This window comes from Cricetulus griseus, unplaced genomic scaffold (genome assembly GCF_003668045.3).
Source record: "Cricetulus griseus strain 17A/GY unplaced genomic scaffold, alternate assembly CriGri-PICRH-1.0 unplaced_scaffold_20, whole genome shotgun sequence".
In the NCBI taxonomy this organism is placed as follows: Eukaryota; Metazoa; Chordata; class Mammalia; order Rodentia; family Cricetidae; genus Cricetulus; species Cricetulus griseus.
In genome coordinates this window covers 87,983-103,234 of record NW_023276920.1, presented here as the reverse complement: position 1 = coordinate 103,234, position 15,252 = coordinate 87,983, and positions in this window count along the sequence as shown.

Here is a 15,252-nt window from a genome sequence, read left to right as displayed (position 1 = left end):
AGAAACCTAACTTGAACAAGGCATTTGAACCCTTTGCTTATATATATTTCTAAGTCTCATTCCTCTACACTTCACCTCTCCCTTTTTTCTGAATTCTATAGTTATTATTTTTTAATTTCTTTTTCAGTTCATACCTGTTGTCACATGACAATGCTCTGCATTAAGGAACAGAATTGAATACAGGATAGATTATTAACTTGTAGTTTATTAAGAAGGTATACTCACTAGGCACTCTGAGTCACCAGGATCTCAGATGGCTCCAAGACCTGCACTGAAGCCCAAGAGAGAGGAGCACCTTCTGTCCTCTCTCTTTATCCTACCCCTCCATGTACCTGTGACCATGCCCAAATGGGACATGATCAGTGGTACATGTATCCAGCATCTCTCCCTACAGCTCTGCATATTTTTGCATATTGATTTTGTATTGTGAAATGTGTCTGAATTCCCTGGCACACTTACAAAAATGGTCAGAGGAGAGGTTGTTCGATTCTGTTTTCTTAAAGTGCTATACGTCAACATTTACTGGCTCCAAGAGAGAAAATGATACCTTTTCCTTGATAAATCTGATAAGTTCTTGGACTAAAGATGGAGTTTCTTTTTCATTCCTTAATGTGCCATCAGTGCATTGTGAATACCTTCTGAAATTTTAATGTGTTAGTAGAAATATTATGTGTCCCCTGCCTGGAACATTTTATAAATTACTGACAAATAATGAGCAAGAAATCAAAGCACAGTAGTAGAATTGTAAACGACCCACTTTATGAACAATTATACCCTTAATGATTCAAATGAGCAAAAACAACAAAGTTTTGATGTTCATTTTCCAGAACAAAATGGAGAGAAGGGAACAACGTATATTTTATACAAGTATGTCGTCTATATGGACAAAAATGCCACTTTAAATATTTCAGTCCACATGGGTGCTGTTAAATTAGACTCCGTAAGGTAGAACATTATGATGCTGAAACCACATGGTAGAAGCTCTTAAGCACTTGACACACAGGATGGGGGAGCATACTACTTTGTCAATAAGATACATCTCCCAAACTAAATGGCTAATGTAGAAAACTGAGGTTTCCCCCATGCTCTCTCTTTTACATTTTACCAGCGCTCCATGTTGCCTTCATGTACCAAAATACTTAAGGGATTATACCCTTAATTATGTCAGATTTCTCATGATCTGATAATCTCTGAAAATAGACCTGGAGTAATTCTGAAAATGTATTGTCCATTGATGTTTATCTTTCTCTTGTCTTCTGTAGAGTTGCTCAATAGAGATCCTTCCTAAAACTGGAGGTCAAAGAGGATTTTCTATTTGTTTTCAGTCTTTAAATGAATGTCCAAAACTTTGTTTACATTTCATTCAGATATTTGTTTCAGTACACATTTCATGAGATTCAGTCACTAGGTAAATCTCTTAAGTTTGCATATTTCCTTTCCATCTCGTTCTTTTCTTTCCTCTTTTTTTGTCAGTCTCAGTTACCTCTCCCTTCCCTCCTCCCCTGCCCCATCCCTCCACCCAATGGTGAGGCATTCCATAGGGGATCAAATAGGATTTTCATCATCCATTAGCACCTATGGTAAACCATTGGCAACAAGGATTGAGCCTCTCCTGTGGTATATTGAGCCTCTCCTGTGGTATGTCACATACAGATTAAAGCACCAGCAGTGTCTGCTTGAAATTTCCAGACATCTCCAAGGAACACATGGTTAGACAGTTTATTCCCTTTGTTGTGGTAGATGCACACTGAATGCTGGCAGAGGACCAGAGAGCGAAGGATTAATATGCAGATATCCGGACACTTTCAAGCAAACTATTTCTTGATTATACAAGCAGTCTGAGCACATAAACACAAAAGGAGCATCAGCTGGGACAGCATAGCCTCCAACTTCTGCCTTCCTAATTGGTTAATGTCATGGCTTGTATCACTATGGGAGGAGTACTGTAATGCTGTAGACAAATAAGTTGCAACATCTTCAGGTTCCACACTGCTGAGGCTGAGAATGAAACTTCTCCCAGAATATTGGCCACTGAATCTTGATGGGACACCAGATTGCAAATTTTTCCATTATAAATTAAGTGTGTATGGGATTGTTCTGATTTCTGCTGGTGCCAGTTTAACTCATTGCTAATGTGCTGACTTGCCAGGCAATTGATGGTCCCATTGTCTTCTAGAGATGCTGAAAGGAGGCTTGGAGATTGTGTCACTTGAATGTCACATCTGGCAACTGACAGTAGAAAATAAAAAAAAAAAACTAATGCAATTAACAATATTTAGTAGGAATTCCCTGATTAGTAGGGAAGTATAGGATACTCTGGGATGAATAAAATTTCTGTCCTGTACAACTTACCTGACAGCAGCCACAGTAGCAAAATTGCCAGTGCCTGAGCAGGAGACTTCATGGTCATGCTGTATCCTGACTTGGACTGACTCCTGCAGGGACAATGAACAGTCAGCTGTGATTCTGTCAGTTAAGGGAGATATGCTCTGGGCGTATGCAAATCAGCAAAGACTGTCATGTCTATAGACAACTGCAGGCTTTGCTCAGCTCAGTAACACAGGAAGTCTCAGTTTATAGGAACCCTATACCGAACTGAGAGATACACCCTTGCTGCTGAGAAAGCATTCACTCCTGGGGACTGCAGGTTATAAGTAGTGTGGTGGGACTTAAGAATTTGGCCATCCTTTTTAGTGGAAGAATCCTTCTTGCTTGGTTGCTGGCTAAGGAGGAATTTGGACAGTTCCTTCTCTGCATTCCATAGCTAGCAAGTTTTCACACCAACATCTGACTCCCTGGTCTTTATTGGTAAACTAGAACAATAAAGATTTACTTAAGAACTAAGTTTGGCTGAAGAGGCAGAAGCAATTCTGGCAGGTTATAGAAGTCCCTCAAACCCTTCACCTGAGCAGTGTGCCAATGATTGTCAGCTCAAATAGCAGTAGATTGAAGTGCAACCACTGTGATTACAAACAATACTCCATTAATCTTACAGAAAATCTTTGGCCTGAATTGTCACTTCTCCTTTTATAGAAGCATAAGTTCACTCTGAAAAATAACTAATGTGCATTTAAAAATCACTGATCTTAAATATTTTAATCATTCAAAAAGATTTTCAGAGACTGTTTCTGTGTCAGTGTCTTCTGTCGCTCTCAGTCTCTCTGTCTTTGTTTCCCTCACTCTCTTGCTTTCATCTCTCTCTCTCTCTCTCTCTCTCTCTCTCTCTCTCTCTCTCTCTCTTTCACTCTCTCTGTATTGAAGAGAGCATCTCCCAGCACCCTTAGAGCTGTCTTGGTCTTATGGATCTTACAAACTTTTCTCTTTTCTTCCTTGATCTTACAGTTAGATAGGACTATTGATTGATTGGTCCACTGAGAGCTTCTCAATGAATTTAAACAAAAATATATTTTACTTGGTGCAATATTGGAGAGGATGTAGCAAGAAGCAACCAACTGTTCAGGAATCATAAGAATATTCCATCATCTGCAACAAACTGATCAGAGGCCACAAAACACATCTGACCATCTTTCATAAAATTTAAAATCTCTCATGATTTTCAAAATTATTTTATACTTTAAAGAATAAATACAGTGTTAAAAGTTGTAGGACATATTTCTTTGATGGGGGATGATGTGTGTATAAGGATAAACATTAAAAATATGGTTAGGTGATGGGCATTGTTGGCACACACCTCAGGAGGCAGAGGCAGGCAGAACTCTATGAATTCTAGGCCAGCCTGGTCTCCAGAGCAAGTGTCAGGATATGCTCCAAAGCTACACAGAGAAACCCAGTCTCAAAAAAACCAAAAATAATGGTTTAGTTAATTGCAAATCTTTATGGTCACCAATATCCATGACTACACACTAGTTCCAGGTCTTTTACTAGGTATTTATTGCCAGACATGATTTCCCTCTTGTAGATTAGGCCTTATATCCAATTAAAAAGCTTCTGGTTACCTCCAAGGTATGTGTTCCACTCTTTTACTGCACAGTTAGACACTCTGTCCTGGTCTTGTTTTAGATAATAACCATCAAATCTGAGTATGAGTATTGGTGGCTTGCCTTTCTTGACAGCTTCTATAGGACATTCAGGAACCAGTAAATCTAATATCCTAGGTGAGCCTTGCTATAATTTTATTTCAATTTCAAAACAAGTGTTTAAGCAGAAAAACTATAAATTTATGCAATGTCTATCATAAAATGTATGAATTGTGATGTATAGGAGCTAGGAATACTGTATTTCAGTTAATATAAAATTATACTATAAAAAGGAATTGATATGTGGCATAAAGTGGTTACATAATTTGAATACATAGGCAAAATCAGAATGCTTATGAGGTCTTCACACTATGGGTGGAGGGACACCATAAAGCAAGAGAATGACAGTGAAAAGGCATTTTATACTGAGAAGAAGGGACCTTAGAACACATTTTGTGGCATCCTGGAGACAAGAAGGCAGACTGGCTTCTCTTATTAGGGCACTAGATGAAGCACATACATCCTGAGTCTGATTTTAGGTCAGAAAGTTTCCTGTACACTAGTACTATGAGATCATCACTTTATGATTCTGGAAGGTATGAGGTTGTAGTCATTTATCACAGGAGACACATAAAACTGATATATGAAGTGTCCATTTCCTTTTTTGGAGGAAGGTTGTCTTACGATTTTGGAAATCTTTCCACATTATTATCATTTTAAGTCCACTGTTACAAGAGTCATATAACATTTTGTGGTGAAAAGAGTAATCTGTCCTGCACTGGAGAGATGTTTCAGTGGTTAAGAAGGATTTTTTCCTCAAGTTGACACATTAAATACTAAGTGCAAATATGATAGTGACTCACAACTGTCAATAGCTCTGGTACAAGGGGATCTAACACTCTTCTGGCTTCTGAATACACAAATCAGTCATGTGGTGCACTGATATACATACAGAAAAATGCATATAAGATAATAAGATAATTTGAAAAGTAAGGTAGTGTTTAGGACTATGTAGGAGATTGGACAAATGGACTTAGATTACCACATTTCTCAGACAGGAAACATATTTATGTAAGCTCATATAGTTTACTAACAAGGTTTTCATCTCCATGAAAGTTGGTTTACTTATGTAGAAAATGAAACTAAATTCAAGGGACTATGTCTTTGAACAGCCTGGAACTGCTACTCAAACATATAACATGAAGAAATCCATTGTATAAATTAATCCATAATATGAAACAATCCACAGTTAAAACTAATCCATAGTATGAAGTAGCCTATAGTATGAACCGATCAATTATATGTGCATCTTTTTTTAACCAGCTATAAAAGCTTTTCTAATATCCCAGTCAATCAGTGCCATAAATCTCAAGATGGAATAAAAGGACTAGAACTCAATTAGAGCAAGAGGCTATGACTAGTGTTTATCTCCACTACTCTCTTTGTATATGACGTGCTCCTTCATCCTTAGCATCACTCCAAGGGTCTGTAATATATAACATACTTTAGTCACTCAGATCCCATTAGATGATCCAATATAGAAAACTTCAATTCATATGGATACAAAAAGAAAGAAGAAGCAAGAAGATTGAAGAGGAAAGATTAGTAATATTTTAGTTACATCAAATAATTTCATGTAAACTAGTGTCATATAAAAATGCTTGACCAAAAATAAAAATAAAACACCAAAAATTATTCATTCACATCTCCATCTATATTTTTATAATTGGCTAGCATGAGCTATCTTACATCTCATCAATGTGGGTATGCTCATGAGCAACTTTTGTCATTGTATTTATACAAGGTAGAGAGGATTTGAACAGACTTAAAGCCAGATTTTCATAAAGAAAGAAGAGCCAAAAGTATTAGAATAGCCACCATCTCTTTTTGACTGAACATCTGGAAAAAAAGTGTGATAACTGGTTTGCAGGATGGATAACATACTACCATGACCTCTGAGTGGAGTATGCTTGACTGAAACAAGATCATAACACACTTTTGAATGGGCCCGAGCTAAGAGGCTTGTTCCACATCCCTATCTCTGGCCTGTATACATTGCTCATACAACAAGCATGTCTATAAGCTCTTCTGAAAGACTTTGAAGTAATGGTTTTCCAAGATTATCCCTAGCACATGAACTGACTTCTTGGAACCCATTCCCTATATGGAGGATTGGGGATTGGTCTTGCCTCAACTTAAACACCAAAATTTGTCGATTCCTCTGGGGAGGCCTTACCCTTATTGAGGATTGGACAAGAGCTGGTATGGGGAAAGTAGTGGTCAAGAGAAGGGTGGGGGGACTGGGGTTGGTATGTAAAATTAAAAATATTTTAGATAAATAAAAATTTAAAATGATTCAGCTTTTCTGTCTTCATGCTCAGCTGACCTAAAGATCGTGCATCCTCTGATGTAACACAGAATAAAAGAAGAATTTTGGGACTGTTTTTGTCTTTTCTTGGATCTTTCTTTCAATGTGTGTACATTCTCATAATTGTTATGCTCCCATGGTTGCCTTTCCCAGTATGTGTACATCACAAGCAAATATTTCTCTGCTGTTTATCTTTGAGTCCCACAGAGCCAATGAAGACCTGCCTGACAGCAATCCCTGCACACCCTGGAAAGAAAATGGGCCATACCTCCTCATCTGCACTGGATCTAACTTGTTCCATTTCAACTGACACTTCGGACAAAGCTTTGGGTACTGACTTCAATCAAGTTGAGGATTTCAAGCGAGATCTTCAATAAAGCGAATCCCATCTAACATGGACTGGATACAATCCATTCAAGACTTTCACCATACAAACATTTTCTTCCTACAGGACCCCACAAGGCTATCATCATCCCACTTCAGCAGGAAGTAACGTGGAGGATGCTACACCCCCTTTCCCCATTGTTGTCATTTAGGATAGTGTATACACCTAGTTAGGGATAGCTTCCTATTGTTTATGGTTGGGATTGTTCAGGCTTGGACACCTCTTTCAGATGACTTTATGGTTTAGTTAAAATAGATAGTTAGGTTATGACATAAGCAGATTGTTGTATCTTCTTATATTTCACCTTTATGATTGTTAATTTTGGATACTTTAGTTTAAAGGAACAACGCCCAAATTCCCAAATATTGTTTATAAATGTTTGTTTTCATTTAAATGGGCTAGGTCATAAATGATAATGACCATAGTCAATTTTTAAAGAAAAAAAAAGGGGGAATAGGATATAGGAATGAATACTTTGCATTGGTATAGATTTTCATTTATTGATACAACTTTAAGGTCAATTTTGTGATATGTATATGTCTCCTCTTGTTTAGATATTGTGTTTATACAGCTGTTTTAAAATGATATGCATAATAAAATCAGGTTATATAGATACCTATAATAGTCAGAACTTATAATTAGGTTAGTTAGGATTTCTAGATATACAGAGATATATCTGAAAGGGATAAGTATTCTTCAAATCTTTCAAAGACCTACAGAAATATGGCATTTAAACAGGTTTAGGATTTTTCTTGGCAGTGAGACACAACTGCTCCTGGCACCAATTACATCAGAAAAGAGGATGAGCATCGAAGAAACTCGTGATAGAGTTTGTTTTCAACATGGCAAGATTAGCCATTTGGGCAAGAAAATGCTCTTGCCTGGACTGTTTGTTGTTGTATAAACTGGACATGCAGGAACCACAAGAAAGTGACTGCTGAATTTGCAAAACAAGACAATACTGAAGGGTTCCTGTTGAAATGGAGAATGTGCTAGACACACTTGCCTATAGGCTGAAGATGGATGCCCCAACATTATAGAGGAACTTTGGGTGACTGTCCAGGTAGCAGATGTCTCTGACAATTCTAGAGTTTGTATATTATCCTTCAGTGGTCTTTGATAGAGTTGAAGACAGACAGTTATTGTTATAGTTTTCTTCAGTTATTATAAAAGATAAGTTATCCTTCTTTTATTTTAGATAGAAAAGGGGAGATGATGGGGAACGTACTGTGTATGTTTATCTTATTGATTGTTAAATAAAGCTCTGTTTGACCAATGGCAGCAAGTTAGACAGGACTAGGAGTCAAAGAGGATTCTGGGAAATGTAGTAGATAAGTGGTGATCCAGGCAGGAAGTAACATAGTAAGGAGACTCATAGCTAAGTGAGGAAACAGGAAGTGTCCCCTTTTTCCTCTTCCTCCTCCAGCAGCGCAATGTGATCCACCAGCAAGGAGGGATGCCAATAAGGCCTCTGATAAGATAAGTGTTATAAAATATATAGATGTATAATAATTAAGACTGAGTTAACAGATGAGAATCATATTCATTAACCAAGCAGCACTGTACCTAATATGTCTCTGTATTATTTTCTCCATTCACATGGCGGGCAGAAGTCAGGTGGCTGGAGGAGGCCACCCACGTGGCATAAGATGGCTTTTGGCAGAAAGATTTATCGTAACACCTTTATTGAGGAGTGGACAAGAGCTGGGATGGGGAAAGTAGCGGTCAAGAGAAGGGGGGGACTGGGGTTGGTATATAAAATAAAAATATTTTAGATAAATAAAAAAATTAAAATGAATCAGCTTTTCTGTCTTCATGCTCAGCTGATCTGAAGACCCTGCATCCTCTTCATGTTGCTGATTCTTATATAATGTGAGAATGTAGGTATTGGCAGGTCTTTCCAAAGGAATAGTCAGAACAGTTCTTGCTTACCATTCTTAAGTTTAACCTACTCTCTGGATGTTTCAGTCTGATCCTCCCATATATACTTGGGAATCTGCTGTACTGTTCACCAGAATCAACACATATGAGGCAGCTGAGCCTTCTGATTTGTTGGAGTTTGTATCATACTGATAGAAATAGACAGAGCATGTGTGCAGCAATAAGCAACCAAGCAATTCAGGTTCTACTCATCTGAAATTAGTCATTGACTGACTGTCACTGAATTTGTCTGTGATGCCAAGAAACTGATTGGAAAACCTAAAGCTGAACAGCTGGAGAGATTTGTCTGGATTCATCATGTGCCAATCTAAATTGTGTTTCCATTACTCTATATGAGATCCTGACTTGATCTCAGATATGGAAATACTTTCTGCAGGGCCAGCTGGCTGAGTGTGCACAGTTTGGGTTATCATGATATTATCACTGAATCCTTATAGTATAATAAGCTAAAATTGATGTTTAGTATACCAACAGACAAAATATTTATAATTATTTACTCTTATTATTTTTATTATCATATTAAAAGCTTGGGTTCATATAATCACATACTAGAATGTGCTTACCAAAAGTCAAGGCCATGACTAATTATTCTTTCTATAAAGCAAGAATAAGGGTCAACCATTTTTTAAGATTTTATAGATGTTTTATGATATTTTTGTGTTCAATGAACATTCTTGCTGAATGCATTCACAGTAAAAATATTCAATTAAAGAAAAAATACAGACACTTAAAATCATAAAGCACACTGCAGAAATAACCTGTACTCTAATCTTCTATCCATGGCAGATCTACAACCAGAACACAAATCATTGTTCATTCTGGCATCTCTCTAAGCCACATATCTACACTCATCGACCCATACTGGAGCACAATATCTGCCATCTTACACATTGACTCATCATGGATGAGCAGTGGTAGATTAAGAGACCACTTTATGCTAGTCATATGTCTTAGTTGGGGTTTCTATTTCTGAAAAAAAATAATCAAAAAGCAAGTTTAGGAAGTAAAGGGTTTATTTGGTTTATACCTCAACTATGCTGTTCATCACCAAAGAAAGTCAGGACAGGAATTCAAACAGGGCAGGATTCTGGAGGGAAGAGTTGATGGCACAGAGGGTCATCATCTTATTTTACTGGAGTTCTCATTCTGCTTTCTTATAGAACCCAGGACCACAAGCTCCAAGATTGCATCACTTCCCATGGCCTAGGCCCTCCCCCATTGGTCACTATTGGAGAAAATTCCTTATAGCTGGATCTCATGGAGGCATTTCCTGAACTGAGGCTCCTTCTCTCTGATGACTCTAACTTGTGTAAAGTTGATACACAAAACCAGCCAGTTCAGCATCCACCTTGGAACCCATTAGCCATTTGTCTCTGACTCCAGTCTGTGATAGATTGTTCCCAGTAAAACTGACTCAGTGACTCCCACACAAAAAATGTGCACCCATGAACATTACCACTTATGATATCACATGTTTGATCTTGTAAGTGGATTCTAACTTTGTGTTTTCACATTGGAAGGAATAATCTGGAGTCGGTAATATTGGAATTAGAAAGGTCTGATTAGAGAATGTTTGAGAAGAGGACATGAGAGGAGAAAAGAGTAGAATGTATGTGATGAGAAATTAGGGTGTAAGAATAGTAAGGGTCAAGAAATTTAATTAGAATAGGGAAGGTTCAAGGGTGCCACCTACCTTCTCTTCTAGGAGGTTCAGTGTGGCTAAATTTATGTTGAGGTCTTTGATCCATTTGGATTTAAGTGTAGTACATGGTGATAGATATGGATCAATCTAAAACCTTTGACAAGTCCGAATCCAGCTATGCCAGCACCATTTGTTAAAGATGTTCTCTTTGTTCCATCATATAATTTTGGATTGTTTGTCAAAAATCAGGTGTTCATAGATGTGTGGGTTAATATCAGGTTTTTCAACTCTATTCCATTGGTCTACCTGTCTGTTTTTGTGCCAATACCAAGTTGTTCTCAGGGCTATAGCTCTGTAATAGAGCTTGAAGTCAGGGATGGTGATGCCTCCAGAAGTTCCTCTATTATACAGGATTGTTTTGGCTATCCTGGGTTTTTTGTTTTTCTGTATAATGTTGAGTACTGTTATTTCAAATTTTGTGAAGAATTGTACTGTGATTTTGATCGGGATTGCATTGAATCTGTATATTGCTTTTGGCAAGATTGACATTTTTACTAAGTTGAAGCTACCTGTCAAAGAGCATGGGAGATCTTTCCATTCTCTAGTATCTTCTTTAATTTCTTTGTCTAGAGACTCAAAAGTCTTGGAGTACAGGTATTTCACTTTTATGGTTAGTGTTACCTGGAGGTGTTTTATGTTGTTTGTGGCAATTGTAAAGGGTGATGTTTCTCTGATTTCTTTCTCCATCAATGTGCCATCGGTAAATAGTAGGGATACAGATTTTTTAAATTATTATTTTTAACTGCCACTTTGCTGAAGGTGTTTATCAGTTCACTGGTAGAGTCTTTTGGGTCACTAATCTGGACTATCATATCATCTGCAAATAGTGAAAATGTGACTTCTTCCTTTCCAAAATGTATTACCTTGATCTCCTTTTGTTGTCTTATTGCTCTAGCTAGAACTTCAAGGACAATACTGAAAAGGTATGGAGAGAGTGGACAGCCTTGTCTTGTCCTCTATTTTAGAGGAATGGGATTGAGTTTCTCTCCATTTAATTTGATGTTGGCTGTTGGCTCGCTGTATATTGCTTTTATTATGTTGAGGTATATTCCTGCTATCCCTGATTTCTCCAAGACCTTTATCATGAAGGCATGATGGATTTTGACAAAGGCTCTTTTTTTGGTATCTACTGAGAAGATCATGTGGGTATTTTCCCTCAGTGTGTTTATATGGTGGATTATGTTGATGGATTTTGGTATGTCGAATCATCTTTGTATCTCTGGAATAAAGTCTACTTGATCCTGGTAGATGATTTATCTGATGTGTTCTTGTATTCTATTTACCAGTAGTTTATTGAGAATTTTTGCATCAATGTTCATGAGGGATATTGGTCTGTAGTTCTCTTTATTAGTTGTGTCTTTGTGTGGCTTGGCTATCAATGTTATTGTAGTCTCATGAAAAGAGTTTGTCCATTTCCCTTCTGCTTCTATTGTGTGGAAATATGAGGAGTATTGGTATTAGCTCTACATTGAATTTGTGGTAGAATTCTGCACTGAATCCATCTGGCCCCTGGCTTTTTTTGGTTGGGAGACTTTTGATGACTGCTTGTATTTCCTTGGAGGTTATAGGTCTGTTTAATTTGCCAAACTGTTCTTGATTCAATTTTGGTAAATGAAATTTTGTCCAGAAAATTGTCCATTTCCTTTAAATTTTCAAATTTTGTGAAGTACAGGTTTTTAAAGTATGACTGGACCATTCTATGGATTTCCTCATTGTCAGTTGTTATGTCCCCTTTTCATTCCTGATTTTGTTAATTTGCATGATCTCTCTCTGCCTTTTGGTTAGTTTGGATAAAGGTTTGTCTGTCTTGTTGATTTTCTCAAAGAACCAACAGTTTGTTACATTCATTCTTTGAATTCTTTTCTTTGTTTCGACTTTTATTGATTTCTGCCCTCAGTTTATTTTCTGGCATCTACTCCTCTGGGGTGAATTTGCTTCCATTTGTTCTAGAGCTTTCAGCTGTGATGTCAACTCTCTAGTGTGACTCCTTTCTAATTTCTTCAGGTGAGAACTTAGAGCTATGAATTTTCCACTGTTAGATGTGGTGTTAGTGAATATCTTTTCCCAATCCATGGGCTGTCATTTTGTCTTGGTGACTGCGTCCTTTTCCTTACGGAATCTTCTCAATTTCAAGAGGTCCCATTTATTAATTTTTTATCTCATTGTCTGTACTACTGGTTCTATGTTCAGAAGTGGTCTCCTGTACCAATTCGTTCAAGGATATTTCCTACTTACTATTCTAATAAATTCAGGGTGGCAGAGATTAAGTTGAAGTCTTTGATTCATTTGGACTTATGTTTTCTGCATGGCAATAGACATGGGTCTAACTTCAGTCTTTTACATGCCAGTATCCAGTTATGCCAGCACCATTTCTTGAAGATGCTTTTTTTTCACTGTTTAGCTTTAGCTTCTTTGTAAAAAATAAGGTGTTCATAGGTGTGCAGGTTACTATCAGGGTTTTCAACTCTATTCTATTGGTCTACCTGTCTATTTTTATGCCAATACCAAGCTGTTTACAGGACCATAGCTCTATAATAGAGCTTGAAATCAGGGATGGTGATGCCTCTGGGAGTTCTTTGATTGTACTGGGCTGTTTTGGCTCTCCTGGGTCTTTTGTTTTTCCATAAAGTTGAGAATTGTTTTTCCAAGGTCTGTGAAGAATTGTTCTGGGATTTTCATGGGGATTACATTGAATCTGTAGATTGGTTTTGGAAAGGTGTCTATTTTTAATATGTTGATCCTACCTATCCAAATACATGGGATATCTTTCTGATATCTTTTTTAATTTCTGTCTTTGAAGACTCAAAATTCTTATGATACAGGTCTTTTACATATTAGTTGGCCCAAGGTATTTTATGTTGTTTGTGCCAATTGTAAAGGGTTATGTTTCTCTGATTGCTTTCTCAGTACATTGATCATCCATATATATTAGGGCTACTTATTTTTTTTTAGTTAATTTTGTATCCTGCCTCGTTACTAAAGATGTTTATCACCTTAGGAGTTCCATGGAGGACATGTTTCTTTTCTCTGAGAGAATTCCAGCTGTCTGTACATGAGACCAATGTGTTCTTTCTGGGCCTGTAGTAAGACAGCATGATGGTACAGGGTATGTAAAGTAGAGTACTTTTGTTAAAAAATGAAACAAGTAGAGAGATCAAGAGTGTTGGTGAGATATTAAATGCCAAATAAATGATAGGTAGAGGGAATTAGCTTATTCTTCAGGGGCACACTGTAATTACTTTCTCCTATTAACTAGATGCAATGTCTTAGTTTCTTTCAATTCCTAGTGGCACAATCAACTAGGGATGGGGTTTTGAAAATATTTGGGAGAACACTTTAAGATCAAACTATAACATTACTTCTCTGGCCTCAAATGTTCATGTTTGCCTTGAAACGCAAAAATCTGCTGAGATAATTTATGACTGTCAACTCTTACTGCTTCTGCATTTTGTAAAAGTAAAGTAAAAAACCACCTGTAAAATTCGAGACAAAATATTAGGTATAAGATTAAATAAAATTCTGTGAAAATAGAAGCTGGCTCTTTTGTTAAATGGCTGTAATCATGACATTGCTGAAACCTACTGAGGACAATGTGTGAATTTGTCTTGTGCTACATATGGAGATCATGCCTAAAAAATGAAAGAAAGAAAGAAAGAAAGAGGAGAAAGCAGAAAGCAAGCTATCTACTTCCACTTCCAACAGGCAATGGAAAAGAGTGAACATTTCCATTTCTGAAAAGCATATAAGAAATAAGAATGGATTAAAAGACTTGGTACATTCATGAAATGTAGGACAACTCACCTAGAAAAACAATGAAATCTTGAAATTCACAGGCAAATGGATGGAACTGGAGGAAATCTACCTGAGTAAAGTAACCAAGACACGAAAGACAAACATGGTGTATACTCACTTATAAGTAGATATCAGACATAGAAAAAGGGATAACCAGCCTACAATTCACAATCCCAGAGAAGCTAGGCAACAAGGAGTACCCTAAGAGAAACATACATGCAACCCCCAAGAAGGGGAAAGGGACAAGATTTCCTGAGTAAATTGGGAGGGAGAGGGAGGTAAGAGAAAGAAGAGGGGACAGAGCAGGGAGGAGAACATAAGGGATCAGGAAGGTCAAGTTTGGGAAGAACAGAGAAGGAGTGCAAGACAAGAGATACCTTTATAGAGGGAGTCTTTATGGGATTAATGAGAAATCTGGCACTAGGGAAATGTCCAGGGATCCACAAGTTTGACACCAACTGAGAATACAAGCAATAGTGGAAAGGCTACCTTAAATTGCCTTCCCCTATAATAAGGTTGATGATTACCTTAAATGCCATCAAAGAGCCTTTACCCAGGAACTAATGGAAACAGAAGCAATGATTCACACCTAAGCACTGAGGCAAACTCCTAGAATCCAGTGTTAGAGGGGGAGGAGTGATGAGCAAAGGGGTCAAGACCATGCTGTGGAAACCCACAGAAACCATTTTCATGAGCAAGTGGGATGCATGGAACCCACTCTGAAAGGTGGGGAACCAGAATAAGACCAAACCAGGCTCCAGAACTTGGGTTTCAGGTGGGGAGCCTGGGCAATATAAGGGACCTCTGGCCAGAGAACCAGTATTTATCTCTAGTGCACAAATGGCCTTTGGGAGCCCATTCCCTATGGAGGGATACTCTCTCAGAATAGAAACATGAAGAGTCTAAGTCTTGCCCAAATGATGTGACAGACTTTGATGATTCCCTCATGATAGATCCAACCCTCCCCGAAGAATGTATGGGGGTGGGATGGAGGTATGGTAGGAAGAATGGGAGGAGTAGAGGGAAAGGGAACTGGGATTGGTATGTAAAATCAAAGTGGTTTTCGTTTAAATAAAAATTTTAAAAA